This window comes from Pongo pygmaeus, chromosome 15 (assembly GCF_028885625.2).
Source record: "Pongo pygmaeus isolate AG05252 chromosome 15, NHGRI_mPonPyg2-v2.0_pri, whole genome shotgun sequence".
NCBI classification, from domain to species: Eukaryota; Metazoa; Chordata; class Mammalia; order Primates; family Hominidae; genus Pongo; species Pongo pygmaeus.
In genome coordinates, this window is record NC_072388.2 from 99,991,096 (window position 1) to 100,010,974 (window position 19,879).

The 19,879-nt window shown below is 40.1% G+C and overlaps 1 long non-coding RNA gene across 5 annotated transcripts in view; it reads left to right on the forward strand.

Moving 5' to 3' along the window:
* Nucleotides 1–19,879, forward strand: part of LOC129012704 (uncharacterized) — a 73,149-nt gene that overhangs the window by 17,279 nt on the left and 35,991 nt on the right. For 2 of the 5 annotated variants that reach the window (XR_008493687.2, XR_008493689.2), the window contains exons 5-6: nucleotides 442–3,788; nucleotides 6,881–6,970. This is a non-coding gene — a long non-coding RNA (uncharacterized LOC129012704). Of the gene's footprint in view, nucleotides 1–441; nucleotides 6,971–8,118; nucleotides 8,390–19,879 lie in introns of all 5 variants that reach the window. The other 3 variants (XR_008493686.2, XR_008493688.2, XR_010123790.1) reach the window with 2 other exon arrangements.

The following is a 19,879-nucleotide window of genomic DNA, read 5'->3' on the forward strand; positions in this document are numbered from 1 at the left end:
CGTGCACCACATCCCAAAAAGGGCAGCCTACAGTCTGGGGGCTGGGTTCGCCTGGACCTCCTGGCTCACCATTTAGCTGCCTGACCTCAGCTGTTGTGACCTGGGACCAACAGGGCACCCCGGCAGGTGCCTATCCACTAGATGGCACTCTCTACTGTGAGTCCAGGGGGGCCCACCACCCCAAACCGCTTTGGCCACTGCGCAGCCCTGGGTGCCACCGGAGGATGCACACCACTAAAACATCGCAGATAATTTCTAAAAAGCACTTCTCAACATGTCATGCAAAAGATGCAGTGGTTTTTTTCGTTGCATAAATCCCAACCAGATTGCAGAAGCAGAGGGAATGAACATTTAATGACTTTGCTGAGGCCAGACACTGGTATGTCTACGCTCTCTTTAAATCCTCACCCCAGCGACATCTGATTTCCCTTCATTTTACAGATTAGAGGACTTTGAGAGGTTAGTGACTTGCCCAAGTTCGGCTAGGAAGCAAGACCCAGGATTCCAACTCAGGTCTGTGTGATTCCTCTGCAAAATGGAGAGGTGGAAGGATGGATGTCAGGTCTGATGAATGGATGGATGCCTACATCAAGATGCATGCATAGATGGAGAGATGGCTGGCTACCTGATGAATGCTGGTAAGATGGATGAGTGAATTGAAGCACAGGTGGCAGAAGGAGAGAGGAATGAGAGAGAATAGTCAATTTCTCACCAAGATCAAAGGCTTACTTGATCTTTGAAGAGAGGTTCCCTCTGAATGGAGCTTGCTGGTGAAGCTCCTGCCTTCTGAACAGAACTGGCTCAGGTGGCTCTGGGACAACAGGTGGGATGCCAGCTTACAGGGACCAAGTCCCAGCTGTGGTGCTGAAGCTGCTCAGTGGCAACTCTCCATCTCTGCTGCTTTCACGCAGCACTGAGGCATAGCAGGCATCCGCCTTTCCACTGGCTCTCCTGGATGACTAAGCCCTAAGCCCCAACCGCATACTCAGCCCTTCACTGGCACTTGGCATAATTTTATCTCCTCTAAATCATCACAGCCACCCTCCATGATAGCAATTTCCATTCTCAATTAAGCGAAAAGGAAACCGAAGTTTAGGAGTGGTAAGTGACTTACCCAAAATCATATAGAGAGGAAATGCAGACCCAGGATTTGAACTCGAGTCTTCTTTCCTTCCAAACTCATCCCCTCATCCTGTTTATTTCCTTTTCTCTATGACCATGTCTGAAGAAATCTGCCTTGGGGTTGTCTCATGTTGGACTCACTCTCTTGGTCTGTCAGTGAGCTGAACTTCTCATCCAGTCAAATCCAAGCTTATTTCCCAAGTAATATCTCTAGTGTATTCTATTTGTAATGATCACACAGGCAAGGGCCACACATATCACTGGCATCCTACAGTACAATTAATCAAGTCAAATTAGATTCCTGGCATCTCATATTCCGACTGAATGCTAATGGTAGCAGATGTAAAAATGACTCCATTGCAAGGCAAGGAGGGAGGGGACTGGATGTAGGGCTGAATGGCAAATCAGTAAGCCTTGCTGCAGACCTGGGTTAATATTAGCGATAGGTTTTGAGAACCTGCTCATGGGCTAGGCCCTACTTCACACATTCTAGGTGCTAAGGTTTCAATCTCAGCTTTGCCATTGACTACTTTTGTGAGTTTGGGCAACGTATTTAATTTCTGTGCTGCATTTTCTTCAGTTGTACCAATAGTACCTTACTAATACTGATAGTACCTTACTAATGAGTACTTGAGGATTAAATGAGGCAAACATATAAATTCCTTAAAAGAGCATTCCAGGCTGGGCATGGTGGCTTATGCCTGTAATCCCAGCACTTTGGGAGGCTGAGGTGGGAGGATCTATTGAGCCCAGGAGTTCGAGACCAGCCTGAGAAACATAGGGAGACCCCAATCTCTACAAAATATTTAAAAATTATCTGGGTGTAGTGGTGCACATCTGTGTTCCTAGTTACCCGGGAGACTGAGATGGGAAGATTGCTTGGGCCTGGGAGGTCAAGGCTGCAGTGAGCCATGATTGTGCCACTGCACTTTAGCCTGGGTGACAGAGGGAAACCCTGTCTCAAAAAACAAAAACAAAAACAAAAACAAAAAAAGAATGCTGTCCAGATGTTGAGCATTCAATAAATATTTACTTGCAGTGAAAATTACAGTTGTTATAAGTATTGTTATTGAGGTGTCATTTGATATCTTTGGCAGGTAAGAATCATTATCCACATTTTACCAGTTAACTGAACAGGTGCTCAGAGAGGCCTGTGTGCTTGTCTTTGGAGAATGAATCAGTGAAATAGAAACAGAAATACTAATTTAGAACTAGAAGTTCTAGTGATAGAAGTGAGAGTTCTATGCAGCAAATGGGCATGATCCATCTAAGGAAAGATGAAGCCCTAAGAGAGGTGAGACTCCTGTGAAGGAAGTACAGGGGCTTACACAGGGGTTGCATGGGAGCTGGGAAGAAGCTGAGTAGGTAAAAGGCAAGATAAATAATTACAGTCCTCTGAATCCAAGTTTCTGAGGTTGAAGTTCATTAAACTTCATGGTTTCTAGCAGTAGTGGGCAAGGTTCCCCAGTTCTCAGATATGATTTCATTCAACTTGTTTCCCTACCTGTTTTTGGGGGAGAAATAGTCACTTTAGAAATGTTTCTTGACTTGCTCTTTTGGAGGTGGCCAATTAGAAAAATTCTGAGTCTCTTATCATGGGGGGCATGAGGACTGGGACGCCTCCTCCTATTCCTGGGGCAGCACATCTGTAACTTGAGCGTAGGTGGCATGTGGCTGCACATCACATGGGGTGCCTCTGGCGGGGTGCAATCAGATGCCCTAACAGCCGGGTGGGAGGAGATGGGTTTAGCATTGGTGCTGACTTGCTGGGCTGTGTTGAGGTTAAGCTGTGATCCCAGCATTGCCTGACTTCAGATTCTGTGCCAGTCCTGTAAGAACTGTTGCCTCTGCATCTCCAAGATGGACAGTTTATTTATTCATCCAGGTCCAATGGTACATCCTGGGGATACCCTCTGCTTCTGGGGCTGCCTGTGTGGGAGGTCAGAAAAACCTTCGCACCTCACCCCCAAGCCCCGGCCATGTGATTTATTCTCACACTCACATTGCAGGCTGGCAGTGGGACATTGCTGACAAAACGAGGCTTCGGGAAGAAGTGGTAAGGCCAACTCTGGAGCGACACTGCCCGGGTTTGCCTCCCGGCTCAGCATCTCCTTGCTGTGTGACCACTTATAAGTCACCTAACTTCTCTGAGTCTCAGCGTCCAGAGGTATAAAATAGGACTAGTAATGCTTTGCTCAAATATCATCATCTCCGTGAGGCTTCCTCCTTCGTGTCACTCCCTACCCCCTTTCCTGCTTTATTTTCCTCCCTAGTTCTTATCACCATCTTTTATCCCATGCATTAGGCTTACCTTTTCTGATGATTTTCTGTTCCTATCTCCACCCACAGGGATGTTAATTCTCATGGGATGGGGATCTGTCCATTTTGCTCACTACTGTATCCCCGGCACTTAGACCCAGCAACGGTACAAAGTGCATGCTCAAAAATTTTGGGGGAAAAATTTATGAGATACTATTGAATTGTATCCACCCCAGAGGAGTGTCAATGTATGCAAAGCAGGCAGTGTGGTGCTTGGTACAGAGTATGCATTCAATAAATATTGGCTAATTATGATTATTATGTCTAATTCACAGGACTGTTGTGAGAATCAAACGAGATAATGTATGCTGAGGCATGCTGTGAACACTACGTGCTGGGTACAGGAGGTACAATATTAATGATCCCTGCTGCTTGGAGGGAACTTGCACTTAAAATGTTATGCTTTTCATTTTCACACCACTTGGGAGGGAGGAAAGGCTGGTGGGATGATCACCACCTGAGGCTCAGGGAGGGGACAGGCCTTCCCCAAGGCCCCACAGTATGAAGAAGGCAGGGGCAGGTCCCCACACTGGTGGTCTTCCCACGACTCCCTCATGAAAGTCCCCCAATGGACAGATTGATATGTAAATGACATTATACACCTACACCATAACTCTATATAATATATAGAATTATTTTCAGGTCCCTGAGTTGCTCTGAGGCCAGTTGCGGCAGGTGGTACACGCCCAGGACAGGCTGGGGGGAGGGGTAAGAAGGAAACTGGCTGTGTATCTTTGGTAAGGCCCATAGTGAAGCCTCTTTTGGTTTCGTGGAATCAAGTTGAACATCAAGAATCTCACGGCATAGACTTCCCCAAGGGCAGTCCCACTTCACAAAATGAATTTTCATTTTCCGAAGCACATCCCTTATTTGGATTTCTGTTGTTCAGGGTATTTGTTTAAGCTCTGATGCCATGTCCAAAAAAGAAAGGCCCGAACAATTCCCTGCCTGAGTCCCAAACCCTTGGCTTGATCTGAGCATTGAGCTAATTCATTTCTTTGATCAAACTGGGGACTGTTTGACCAGTGGGGTGGGCATCATGGGACGGGGAAAGGGCGGGGTGTGCGCAGGTGTGCAAGGCGGGCTACTTGAGGGATGGGCCATAGTTCAGGTCACCCTCCGGTTGGACCCACGAGGGCGCTGCATTCCTCATTCTACAAATCGTACAAGTCGGGGCACAAGACAGAGAAGCCAGGTCACGTCTCTGCAGTTACACAGCTCACGAGTGCCTGCTGGGGTGGAACCTGGTCTGTCTGTCTGTCTAACACCAGAGCTCGGGCGCTGCTGCAGAGGGAGCCAAGATTTGGGTGAGGGAGGGGCTCAGAGGTGGGATGGAGGGTTTTTTTGTATTTTTTTTTAACCTGGTTGCCATTGGCTTGAAAATAATAACATAACTTTGCTTGGGGACTAGTGCTGCAGCTATCTTGCTGACGGGGAAACAGGCACAGAGACGTTAGTTTGCTTTGCTGATGTCACCCAGCTAGTCTGGCATTGAGGCTGGATTTGGGAGGCGGGTACTGAGGTGTGAGCATATGTGCTCACTGGCTCGTGGTGTGTGCGCAGGTGCAGATGGCTCAGCAATCTGGGTTTGAGGGCTTTTACCAGTCCGCCAGCGGTGGGTGTGCTCTGAACTCAAGCTTGTATATTTCACACTGTCCCTTGACCCTTCTCTTTAGCCTTCACTGTAAACTCCTGCAAGCCACTGACCCATGGAAAATATTTAAGAATACATATATTACATATATGTTGTAAATTTATATATATATGTCTGGAAAGGGATTGTATCCAGGAGATTTGGGAGTGATTGTTTAAGGTAGAGGGAGGCAGGGGCATGAGAGGGGGAGGGATGGAGGTGGGGACCACCAGTGGTAATTCTCGTGGGTGGTTTTAACAATCAATACAATAAGAGAGAGGCATGCCAGCAGCAAGGACGGGAGTGGGTTGTAAACCAGGGATGGTGATTAATTCTTCACGATTGAGGGGCATTAAAAAAAGAGATCGGAGTGGTTCGTGGCTATTAATTTTGTTATTAAAAATAATCAAGGAATAAATAAGGTAATAAAGGCCTCGAATGGAACAATTCTGAGAAAGTGTTCTGGGCAAAGGATTATGACTAATCCAGGTCTGGTAACCTGATATTAACAAACAAAAAAGGCCTTGTAGGCTATTTTCTTTTTTTAACCGGCTTTATGTTCCATAGAATGGGCACACTGGGGTTTCTCTCCCAGAGAAGGTGAGTGCAGACAAATAAAAGCCGGCTTCGTGGGTGTTGATTGAACAGTTAAAAATGAATGAATGCGTAAATAAAACTAGAGACAGCCAAGCATGTACCAATGATAGCAATGTGTTCTTCACTCCCCAGCTTTATAAATATATAATTGATAAATCAATATTGTATGTATTTGTATTGTATTTAAGTTGTACAGTGTGACATTTTGATATACATATATATTGTGAAATGATTACCATAATCAAGCGAATTAACATACCCATCACCTCATGTGGTTCCCTTTTTCTGTGTGTGCAATGAGAATACTTAAGGTCTACTCTTTTAGCAAATTTCAAACATGAAATACATTATTGTTAACTATAGTCACCGTACTCTGCATTGGGTCACCAGAACTTACTCCTAACTGAAAGTTTGCATCCTTTCACTAAGATCTCCAGATTCCTCTCACTCCTGACCCCTAGTAACCACCTTTCTAGTCTCTGCTTCTATGAGGTTATTCCAAAACAAAAGCCAGATTCTAGGCTGTTGAGACTGAGGGTAGGAAGTGTATCAACAGGTATACGGAATAGTCATTGGTCTTGGGCTAAATGGTGACTTCAAGTGTAGTGGCTGCATAGTTAAAAATGAATTAGATGAGTACAAAAGTGACAAAATGAAAGAACGTCAAGAATGGACCACAAAGACAATGTTTTATGACCTAAAGATTAAGATTCATCCATTTGTGTACAATTGTGGACTATATAAAATAAAACAAGACTTTTACCTCAGTGGATAAGAAGTATTTGGATGTACTAATCAATATTTTTGTTCTGGATCAGTGGTGGGTTCATCTGTGTTTGTTGTATTTAAAAAAATAAGTGAAAACGTTGAAAAGGGTGAGTAGGAATCAAATATGATTGTCACTCCAAGTCTGCATCATCTGCATCCGTTAGGAAGAATATCTGGGTTGGTTCTTTCTTGGGTGAGATGCATAGGGACATATGTTTGTGATAGTCATGATTCTTGTTTTTGATTAGAGTGGTGAATTAATACACACTCATTTGTAATAATACAAATTAGTAAATGAATACTTGCGGAGAGCTATGCTTAGGCCAGTGGTGAGACTGTCATGAACCAAAGATTATGATTAATACTGTGCTTCTCACCTGATGGCCATTAAAAAAATCTAGTTTTTTTCATCCTTTTTAATATCAGCCTTGTGTTCCACAGAATGGAGGCTCCAGAGTGAAATTAATGACACTTTGTCGATGAAGATCTTGATTGTGACCTCTGTGGAAAATGAGCCATGAACCAACTAATGTGAGTAATGTTTAGTGTTGTTTTGAAGTTGGGTGGTTGGTTGATGGTTGTTTATTACATTATTAAACGTGACTCAATACATAAATAAGGTCAAAGATGACGGGCATGATGAGAATGTCATGAACCAAGGGTGATTAATTTCATATAGCATAACTGTTACCAAATTAAAAAACAATATTACTGGGCTGTCCTCTGTAGCAAATGAGCAAATAAAAAAAGGAACACACACACACACACACGTATACTACATATATATCACATGTATCGTGTTATGTTTATACGTGTATCCTATATATATATCACATACATAATATGTGTTATGTTTATTTTTCATATTTGCAGGCTGGGGTGGGTTTATATATGTTTATGGGGTAATTAAACATAAATGGATGCATGTATAAACAAGATCAAAGAGAGTCAAGCATGGACTAATGAAGACAATGTATCATGATCTAAGATTTATGATTGCACAGTTCTGCAAATTGGAGAGACATTAAAACACAAATATTTATGCTGTTTCATTAATTTCAGTAACATTCCACTATTAATTTATGCACTACACTTTTGCATGAACACTTCCCTATTGAAGAAGTTTGGGATGTTAAGTCGGTGGCAGAGAGTCACATAGGGAAGTAAGGTATTGGTCGTTTTCTGTTTGTTGAATAGGATTCATGATTGTTCTTTCATGATTTTTGTTTAAAGTGAGAAATAAAACTTAAAAGGGCCAAGCATAGGTAATAAGGATAATATTTCATGTAAAGTGAGGCTTATTAATTAAATTCTACACAAGTAAAGGCCATTAAAAATGATCCAGGGTGTTTATTTTTCTAATAGTTGCTGTTTGTTGCACAGAATGGACAAATCATAGTTTATGTAGTCATGCAGCATTTATGAGAATTTTGACTCTTACTTGGGTAGATAAGGTACTTAAAGAAAATGTAATTAATAGTTGATGTTGTCAAATCTTGGCTGGAGAGTTGTTTAAGGGTGTTCATAAATAAGTAAATGAATGAATGAACAAACACATGAATAAAACAAGAGAGGGCAAGCATGGGACAAAGGTGATCATATCTCGTTGTCATAAATTCTTTTTATTGTATGTAGCTTCAGCATCCGTTTTGAACCTAAGTTTAACTTTCTCATTCCAGAAGCAGGCTTAGTCACCCTTGACACAGTTTGCAGTTATCCACCTCCTCCCAGTTCTTAATATGATAGATCCAGACAACTGCCTTGTACAGCCACCTCCAGGATACTGCCTCCCTAAGGAACAGCTAGATACACTGACCCCACAGCCTATGTGGGCCACACAGACATACTGGCTCGCTCTAAATGCACCAGTGAGAACTCTCTGCAGGAAACCTGCTTGGGAAATGCCATAGCTTGCAATACAGGCTTTCCCCTTACCGCTGGCCCTGTGAGGTATGCAGGATCTGTAAGTAATAAACTGCTTCTGTTGTTTCATTTCATGTGTTTTGTTGAGTTGCTTCCTCTGTGTCTCACCTGACCAACACACTTGAATTGAACTTCTTTCCTGGTCAGGGATCTCCTAGAGAATGTCTATCTTGGTAGGAATAGACTAGACATAGGTCAGACAAGAACCACAGGGGGACTGCCAGTGTAAATGAGTTTCCTGTGAGAGGGACACCTGGTGACGGATAGGATACTTAGGCATTAGACTGTCTGCTGGGATAAAGGCGTATCCCATAAAAGACATGCTGTAAAGACCCATGACCACCTCTCCTGCATCCCCATCAGGAAGAGCTAGAATTTATATTCACTCTCTTGAGACAGGCCTCGATCATGTTAGAGGAAAGTACAACACTCATCATCCTAGAATTATGATTATTCCAATTCAGTTCATCCAAGGCTCCTTTAAAAATGCATTGGTTAAAGAGTCAGTTAATATTCTTGTTTTTGCATGGTGGCATGTTGGATGTTGATTTTAGTACAAAAAAGAAATAAATAATTACCTAAGTGTGTAAAATAAACAAAAGGCCAAAACATGGACTGGTGATGAGAATGGTCCAAGAATGAAAGGATTATAGTTAATTAAATTCTGACTGCCATACAAATAACCTACCCTGTTTCACTTCCTTTACCAGCTGCTTTGTGTTTCATTTTGTACATGTACATAGTTTATTTACATGTTTGCCCATAAATAGGAATCTGCGCTATTTACTCTGACCAAGGAGCACACAAAGAGATGAAAGATGATGTCAGTGTTCTATTAGTGGAGTAAGAGATTGGATTTATGATTGCTCATTACGACTTCTTTAGAAATGATCAAATCAAATAAAAGAGTGTCAGCATAAACCAATGATGATGTTTCATGAAGCAGAGAACATGATTAAACCAATTAGGTTCATTAGAAAAAGTTCTAGAATATAACCTAAGAGTATTTTCTAGTATTGTCCAATGGAACTTTCTTTCTTTTTTTTTTTTTTGCTTTGAGACAGGTCTGACTCTGTTGCCCAGGCTAGACCTCCCTGTGCTCAGGTGATCCTCCCACCTCAGCCTCCTGAGTAGCTAGGACTACAGGTGTGCGCCACCATACCCAGCTAATTTTTGTCTTTTTTGTGGAGACAGGGTTTCCCCATGTTTTCCAGGCTGGTCTTAAATTCCTAGGCTCAAGCAGTTCACCGGCCTTGGCTCCCAAAGAGCTGGTTACAGGTGCAAGCCACCATACCTGTCCCCAGTAGAACTTTCTGCAGTGATGGAAATGTTCTGTAATCTGTTCTGTACAGTATGGTAGCTACTAGTCCATGTGATTATTGAGTCTTCGAAATGTGGCTGGTGTTCATGAGTAACTGAATTTCTAATATTACTTAATTTTTATTAATTTAAATTAAAATAGTCACATGTGGCTACTGGCCCATACAAGTCTGATATCCAGTGGGGCAGTCAAATTTTAAAGCTACTGCATTAGTTAGTTGTGTTAGGTGGTTGGTTCATGGCAGTTTTTTGAATATTAAATATGAATACATAAATACAAAAATTAAATAAAAGAGAGTTAGTTATGGGCCAGTGTACTAGTCTGTTTTTATGCTGCTGTTAAAGACATAACCAAGACTGGGAAGAAAAAGAGGTTTAATTCAACTTACAGTTCCACATGGCTGGGAGGCCTCAGAATCATGGCAGGAGGTGAAAGGCACTTCTTACATGGTGGAGGCAGGAGAAAATGAGGAATATGAAAAAGCAGGTGCTCCTGATAAAACCATCAGATCTTGTGAGACTTATTCACTACCATGAGAACAGTATGGGGGAAACCACACCCATGATTCAAATTATCTCCCACTAGTTCCCTCCCACAACATGTGAGAATTACGGGAGTACCATCAAGATGAGATTTGGGTGGGGACACAGAGCCAAACCATATCATTCTGCCCCTCGTCCCTCCATTCTCATCTCACATTTCAAAATCAATCATGGTTCCCCAACAGTCCCCCAAAGTCTTAACTCATTTTGGCATCCAAAAGTCCACAGTCCAAAGTCTCATCTGAGACAAGGCAAGTCCCTTCCGCCTATGAGTCTGTAAAATCAAAAGCAAACTATTTACTTCCTAGATACAACGGGGGTACAGATATTGGGGAAATACAGCCATTCCAAATGGGAGAAATTGGCTGAAACAAAGTGGTTACAGGGCCCATGCAAGTCCGAAATCCAGTGGGGCAGTCAAATTTTAAAGCTCCAGAATGATCTCCCTTGATTCCAGGTCTCACACAGGTCATGCTGATGCTAGAAGTGGGTTTCCATGGTCTTGGGCAGCTCCCCTACTGTGGCTTTGCAGGGTATAGCCTCCCTACTGGCTGCTTTCACAGGCTGGCATTGAGTGTCTGTGGCTTTTCCAGGCACATGGTGCAAGCTGGTGCATCTACCATTTTGGGGTCTGGAGGACGGTGGCCCCCTTCTCACAGCTCCACTAGGTGGTTCCCCAGTAGAAACTCTGTGTGGGGCCATCAACCCCACATTTCCCTTCTGTGCTGCCCTAGCAGAGGTTCTCCATGAGGGCCCCACCCCTGTAGCAAACTTCTGCCTGCACATCCAGGTGTTTCCATACATCTTCTGAAATCTAGGCAGAGGTTCCCAAACCTCAGTTCTTGACTTCTGTGCATCCTCAGGCTCAACACCATGTGGAAGCTGCCAAGGTTTAGGGCTTGCATCCTCTGAAACCGTGGGCGGAGTTTTACTTTGGCCCCTTTTAGCAATGGCTGGAGTGGCTGGGATGCAGGATACCAAGTCCCTAGGCTGCATACAGCATGGGGACTGTGGGCCCAGCCCACAAAACCATTTTTTTCCTCCTAGGCTTCCAGATCTGTGATGGGAGGGGCTGCCGTGAAGACCTGTGACATGCCATGGAGACATTTTCCCCATTGTCTTGGGGATTAACATTCAGCTCCTTGTTACTTATGCAAATATCTACAGCCAGATTGAATTTCTCCTCAGAAAAAGGGTTTTTCTTTTCTACTGCATAGTCAGGCTGCAAATTTTCTGAACTTTTATGCTGTTTCCCTTTTAAAATGGAATGCTTTTAATAGCACCCAAATCCCCTTTTGAATGCTTTGCTGCTTAGAAATTTCTTCCACCAGATAACCATAAATCATCTCTCTCAAGTTCAAAGTTCCAAAAATCTCTAGGGCAGGGGCAAAATGCTGCCAGTCTCTTTGCTAAAACATAACAAGAATCAGCTTTGCTCCAGTTTGCAAAAGGATACTTAGGCATTAGACTGGCATATTAGGAGATAGTTCCTCATCTCCATCTGAGACCACCTCAGCCTGGACCTTATTGTTCATGTCACTATCAGCATTTTTGTCAGAGCCATTCAACAAGTCTCTAGGAGGTTCCAAACATTCTCCAGTCTTCTTCTGAGCCCTCCAAATTGTTCCAACTTCTGCCTTTTGGAACTGTTACCCAGTTCCAAAGTCACTCACACATTTTTGGGTATCTTTTCAGCAACAAACCCCACTCCTGGTACCAATTTACTGTATTAGTCAGTTTTCGTGCTGCAGATAAAGACATAACAGAGACTGGGAAGAAAAAGAGGTTTAATTGGACTTACAGTTCCACATGGCTGGGGAGGCCTCAGAATCATGGTGGGAGGTGAAAGGCACTTCTTACATGGTGGTGGCAAAAGAAAATGAGGAAGATGCATGAGTAGAAACCCCTGATAAAGCCATCAGATCTCGTGTGACTTATTCATTACCATGAGAGCAGTATGGGGGAACCGCCCCCATGATTCAAATTATCTCCCACCAGGTCCCTCCCACAACATGTGGGAATTATGGGAGTATAATTCATAGACGAGATTTGGGTGGGGACACATAGCCAAACCATATCAGCCAGTGACGGGAATGTTCCTTGAAACAAACATGGTTAATCCAGTTCTGTACAATTGAAACTCACTGGCAAAAAATGTCTTTCATTTGTGAAAAAACAACATAGGCTTACTCATTTATTTTATGACTATTGAGCAGTACATGAATGTGTATCCCATAGTTTCTGTGAACATTTCTCTGATGTTGAAGGTCTATGTATCTTGGTGGTAAAGCATCAAAAAGTTATTGTCAAAGTCAGTTAGTGTGTTGAATAGTGGCTTTGTGGATATTCATCATATGAAATTATTTACTTCAAAAATGATTAATAAACACTAGAGATTCCATTGCATGTGGCAAGGATCATAACGTGACATAGACCAGGGTTTGTGATTAATTGAAGTCACTACAAGCATAGTCCATAAATAAAAGATCTCTTGTGTTACATTTGTTAGTGAGGAACATGTAGACAGATGCAACTCATTGTCGATATACATAAAGAAGCCTAAGAATGGACCAGTGATGAAAGTGTGTCATGAACCAAATATTATATCCATACATTTCTCAACAGATGAAGTCCATTATATAAATGTTTCTGTTTCTCCAGTTATGGTTAAGGATGAAAAGATTATCTACCTATCCATCTATCTATCTATCTATCTATCTATCTATCTATCTATCTATCTATTATCTATCTATCTATCTCTATAATATACTACTGTTTTTCTTGGTTTTGATGGTAGATTCATGGTGTTTTACTTGATTATATTATAAAAATCAGTAAGTGAATAGATTTTTAAAATTCAAAGACCTTAAATAAATAAGTTATCTGTGTTCTGTATGGTAAATATTCTATAGACATGAAGGCCACAAGAACCACTCCCACTTAAAAAAGAATAGGAGGCACTGAGCAGTGCCACCCCACGGCAACTCCACAATCCTGCTGGGCAGACGACGTGGGCTCTCCCTACCTGGCCTGTCACTCATATAAGAGGGGGCACATAGAGAGGGGTTTGTAATGGTCATCATTCTTATTTTTATTTTAGGTAATTCACTCAATGGTGTTCATTAAGTTAGTTAAAATAGTCAATTGATTAAGTCAATTAAGAAAGAAGTGTTAATTTTGGGTCAGTGGTGAGAAAGAGGGCCAGCCATGGACCAATGCTGAGAATGTGGCACAAGCCAAGGATTATGGTTAATCCAGTATTTTACAATTTTAATATTTCTTTAAAAAGTTTAAATCTAGTCTCTTTCACACGTTTTCACACCTGCTTTCTCTTCTACAGAGTGAGTGCACCGCAGGTGATCAGCTATTCTGTAATGATGAGGGCCGGGCTGCTTTCTCTGTGGGCAGGGAGCATGGAGGCTGATGACAGGACAGTCAGGGTCCTTGTTCTTGGTTTGGATGATTTGCTCATGGATGTTGACTGTATTATTTAAAAGAAATAAATAGCTCTACATATTAAAATATTGCAGAACACGCATGGACCAATGATGAGAATGTTATATGAATCAGTGTTCATGGTTAATCCAATTCAACACCACTTCTATTAAGAGTACAGTCAGACTATTTTATTTGTGCTGCTAGCAGTTTAATATTCATATACATTTTACATCACTGTTGATTTAAACAGTCCTCCATTGATATACACCTATGCCATTAACTGCTTAAGAGGGTATCACATAGGAAGATTGAAAGTAATTATCAGTATTCTATTGGGCAAGAAGATGGTGGATTTATAGTAGCTCATTGTGTCATCTTTGAAATATAGACAAATTAAAAGAAAGAGGGCTAAGGATGGGCCAGTGATAATTGTGGCATTGCTATGTATGAAGAATGTTGATTGATCCATTGATCCATGTGTGTCATACTGAGATGCATTATGGGAAGAGATCTAGTGTATTACCTCTGTGGGAAATTAGATTATAGACATGCACTGTCTAGTATCATCAGTGCTAGCCACGGGAGCTCCTGTGCACTTGGAATGTGACTAGTCTAATCAACATGTGATCTACATGGAAAAATACACACCGAGTTTAGAAGCCTCAATATGAAAAAGGTAAAATATTTCTAGAATTATTTATATCGATTAAATGATAGTATTTTAGATATTGGGCTAAATAAAATACACAATTACAGTTGATTTCATCTTTTTCATTTTACTTTTTAAATACCGTAGCTTCTAGAAAATTTACAAGTATTTGTGTAGGTGGCATTATATTTGTTATTGCTCAGCACTGCTATAATCCAATGAGAGGAATATTCAATTTTATGTTTTTCTAATCCATGTGTACTGATTGTATTATTATTGGCTAATCAGTGACAAATCAATGACAAGTGAATAAATGAATGAGAAAAAAATGGAAACAGCACATGCTAACCATTCAAGTGTATACTGCTGAAACAAGAATTATTTTCCTTTTTTTCTTTTTTTGAGATAAAGTCTCACTCTGTCACCCAGGCTGGAGTGCAGTGGCGTAGTCACAACTCACCACAGCCTCGACCTCTAGGCTTGAGCAATCCTCCTGCCTCAGCTTCCCTAGTAGCTGGGACCACAGGCTTGATGTCACCACACCCGGCTAATTTTTTTGTATTTTTTGTAGAGATGAGGTTTCACCATGTTGCCTAGGCTGGTCTCAAATTCCTGGGCTCAAGTGATCTACCCGCCTTGGCCTCCCGAAGTGCGTGAACCACTGTCTGGCCTATTATAAGTAGTTTTTATTAAGCATCAAAACCCGTAAAAATAATGGCTACGGTCTAATGGTTAATTCTTTTAGGTAAGGATGGTTAGTTTATTTGACTAAGGAAGATATGAAAAGATCATGTAATAATCGATGCTGTTCTATTTTGTTGGTGGTGTCTTGCTAGTCTTCAGTTTTTTGTTTCAAAGAAAATAACTGACATTAACAAATACCTGATTAAGTAGCTGACTAAATGGAAGAGGATTAAGCATGGCAAGTGCTGAGTGAGGGCAGGATTAATCCATGTAGGCACCACTGAAATCCACTGTAAGAGATACCCAATCTCTTACCTTCATAGATGGGCCTGTAGCAGGGTCTTGATCTTAACCCTTTTATGCCTCATGGTATTGATTACATTAGTATAGTGTAAGTGAATCGATGAGTAAATCATTAAACAAATTGAACAAATGTATAAACAAACTTTTTTTTTTTTTTGGAAAGGGAGTCTCACTCTGTCGCCCAGGCTGGAGTGCAATGGCGCGAACTCGGCTCACTGCAACCTCCGCTTCCTGGGTTCAAGTGATTCTCCTGCCTCAGCCTTCTGAGTAGCTGGGATTACAGGCACCTGCCACCATGCCCAGCTAATTTTTGTATTTTAATAGAGACGGGGTTTCATTATGTAGGTCAAGCTGGTCTGGAACTCCTGACCTCAAATGATCTGCCCACCTAGGCCTCCCAAAGTGCTGGGATTACAGATGAACTTATTAAACAAGTGTGTAAATGAATAAAAAAAGAAAGCCAAGCATGAACCAATGGATTATTATTATGTTTTTGAAGCACTGAAGTCAATAAAATACACACAAGCACAGGGCTGGATGGTTGCTCTTACTTCTAAGGGAAAGATTTTTACATAAATAAGAAAATGGAAGAGGACCAGTGTTGAGAATGTGTCAGGTGATAAGAATTAATATTAATCCCGTTCTAGTCATTGAGTTCATTGAACTACAATGAGAATGAAGATCTAGTTGATTATCTCTGTGGGTAATGGGCAGATTGACAGATGTTAGTTTTATTCAGAGTTTTTGAACAGTTTCTTTGGATTCTCAGCTATGAATTGTAAGGGAATGAATGAATAAGTTTATGTCACAATAAGTTAAAAGAGGACAGATGACGGACCAGTGATGGTCATAAATTATGAAGCAAGTATTAGGATAAAGTCATTTCTGTACTGCTGATGTCCACATAAAGGATATAATGTCTGGACTCCTAAATGCTTAATGTTCACAGATGTGTTCTTGTTATAGTCAGTTTTGGGTGCTAGTAGATTTATCCTTGTTAATTTTCTTTCAAAAGATAGATATAAGATTAAATTAACCTATTACACATTAAATAGTAAATAAGCAAATAGATGAATACATAAAGAGGGTCAAGAAGGATTTGTCAATTAAATAAAATTTTATTTTATTTTAAGAATAAAATAAAACTTAAAAAAAGAATGAGCATTGGTGAAAATGTACCCTGAAACAAAATTCAAGATCAATATAACTCTGAACAAGTGGGTTCCACTAAAAAACAGATGGAAGAAAATAACTTCATTCAGTTTACAATTGTTTAATATGTCATTTTTTCACCACTCTTAATTTACGCATTCCGCCATTGATAAAGATTTAGGTTTCTAAGCTATTGACAGAGAAAACACAAGGAAGGAAAAAAAATATTGTCAGTGAAGTAAAACAAGTGGTTCCTTTATGTTCTTTGTTAAATATTTAAAATTTGAAAAAGTCGAGGAAAGGCTAGAGAAAGAGGGCCCTGCCTGGACCACACTGAGTGTGGGACTGCATAAGGATTTTGGTTGTACCATGTGAATGATACAGTGAAGATCCACTGTAGAAGGAGATTTGGTGGATTAGCTCTTGGAGAAATTAGCCTACATCTATCAGTTATAATATTCATATATCTTATTCTTGCTTTGTTGTGATTCATGAATATTGATAAAGTAATTTTTGTCAATTAATGAATTAAATCAATAACTGTATAAATAAGTAAAAAAGTCTCAAAACTAAACCAATGATAAGTACCCTGGGGTGCTCAAATCAAGGATTTTGATTAAACTATATGACTCTGAGGTCCATTATAAAAACAAACCCAATTTACTGCCTCAGTGGGACATGAGCTTGTAGCTGCAGTGAGTAATATAAGCATCTCGTGCTTTGGATTTTGCAGATCTGATATGAATCTGATATGAATCCTATTATTAGTAGTAAATCAGTGCATGAGTAAATAAAGACACATACCAATGAATTCAGCCAAAGAGGGCTGGATATGCACCAATTATGAGAGTATGTAATGAGATATAAATTATTATTAAATATTTTTGAGAAGCTGAGTTCTAGTAAGTAAGTAGTTCAAGGCTGTTACCACATTGGTTAGGAACATATGGGCAGATGTATGTTTCTGGGTTGCCAGCTGTTAATTTTGTCGTGTATTTTAATATGAAAAGGGAAAAAAGGAAACATAAATAATTGCTTACAGAACTACCTAATTGAAAGATCAAGCAGGGACCAACTGTTGAGCTTGTGGGCAGATGTTAGTGTTATTTAGAGCTCTTGTTCAGGGTATGTAGGTTTACAAATTTTGATGGTATTATTCTAAGTAAATGAAGGAAGGGATTATTTATTTATTTACTTATTTATTTTTTATTGACAGAATACTTTTTTATTCTCTATAGCATCAAGAACAATACTTCCCTCATAGCAATGACAAAATAAAACTATAATAATAAAATAATAAAAAATAATAAAAATGTTAGCAATATAGCTAACAATTGTTTACTATATATTAATCACTGTGCAATTTTTAAAAAATTTTCTATTTTTATTTCAATAGTTTTTGGGGAACAGGTGGTTTTTGCTTACATGGGTAAGTTCTTTAGTGGTGATTTCGGAGATGTTGGTGCACCTGTCACTTGAGCAGTGTCCACTGTACCCAATGTGTAGTCTTTTATTCCTCATCCCCTACCAGCCTTCCCCTGAGTCCCCAAAGTTTATTATGTCATTATGCCTTTGCATCCTCATAGCTTAGCTCCCACTTATAAGTAAGAACATACAGTGTTTGGTTTTATTCCTAAGTTAATTCACTGAGAATAATGTTCTTCAATTCCATCCAGGTTGCTGTGAATGCCATTATTTTGTTCCTTTTATGGCTGAGTAGTATTCCACAGTCTGTGTATATATATATATATGTATCACATTTTCCTTATCCACTTGCAGGTTGTTGGGCATGTAGGCTGATTTCATGTTTTTGAAATTGTGAATTGTGTTGCTATAAACATGTGTGTGCAAGTGTCTTTTTTATATAATGACTTCTTTTCCTCTGGGTAGATACCCAGTAGTGGCATTGGTGGGTTAAATGGTAGTTCTACTTTTAATTGTTTAAGGAATCGCCATACTTTTTTCCATACTGGATGTACTAGTTTGCATTCCCACCAGCAGTGTAAAAGTGTTCCCTTTTCACCACATCCATGCCAACATTGATTAACTTTTGATAGTTTAATTATGTCCTTTCTTGCAAGACTAAGGTGGCATCCCACTGTGGTTTTAATTTGTGATTAGTGATGTTGAGCATTTTTTCATAGGTTTTTTTGGACATTTGTATATCTTCTTTTGGGAATTGCCTATTCATGTCCTTTGCCCACTTTTTGATAGTTTTTTTTTGTTTGTTTTTTGCTTTTTTGCTGATTTGTTTGGATTCCTTGTAGATTCTGAATATTAGTCCTTTGTCAGATCATAGTTTGCAAATATTTTCTCCCACTCTGAGGGGTGTCTGTTTACTCTGCTGATTATTTCTTTTGCTGTGCAGAAGCTTTTTAGTTTCATTAGGTCACATCTATTTTTGTTTTTGTTGCATTTGTTTTTGTGTTCTTGATCATAAACTCTTTGCCTAGGCCAATAAGTAGAAGAGTTTTTCCGATGTTATATTGCAGAGTTTTTATGGTTTTAGGTCTTAGATTTTAAGTCTTTGATCCATTTTGAGTTGGCTTTTGTTTAAGGTGTGAGAGATGATGATCCAGTTTTATTCTTCTACACGTGGCTTGCCAATTATCCCAGCCGCATTTGTTGAATAGGGTGTCCTTTTCCCACTTTATGTTTTTGTTTGCTTTGTTGAAGATCAGTTGGCTGTAAGTGTTTGGTTTTATTTCTGGGTTCTCTCTCCTTTTCCATTGGTCTATGTGCCTATTTTTATACAAGTATCATGCTGTTTTGGTGACTATAGCTTTCTAGTATAGTTTGAAGTTGGGCAATGTAATGCCTCCAGATTTGGTCTTTATGCTTAGTATTGCTTTGGCTATGTGGGCTCTTTTTCAGTTCCATATGAAATTTAGGATTATTTTTTCTAGTTCTGTGACGAATGATGATGGTATTTGGATGGTAATTGCATTGAATCTGTAGATTCCTTTTGGCAGTATGGCCATTTTCACAATATTGATTCTATCCATGCATGAATGTGGGATGTGTTTTCATTTGTTTGTGTTATCTATGATTTCTTTCAGCAGTGTTTTGTAGTTTTCCCTGTAGAGATCTTTCACCTCTTTGGTTAGGTATATTCCTAAGCACTTTTTTGTTCTTGTTGCAGTTACTGTAAAAGGGATTGAGTTTTTGATTTGATTCTTAGCTTGGTTGTTGTTGGAGTATAGCAGTCCTACTGATTGCATGAAAGGGATTATTTAAAAGAGGACAAACATAGATGAATAAAGTTAATGTATTATTAAAAATGTTCATATAAATAAAAGGGGAATGGGGTTCTGCACACTGTGGATAAAGAACATAGAGTCAGTTATTTGTAATAATATTGTAGGCCATTTTGCATTTTCCTTGAAGAAAACAAGAATACTAACAAATTATTCCATGAGTGAATAAAA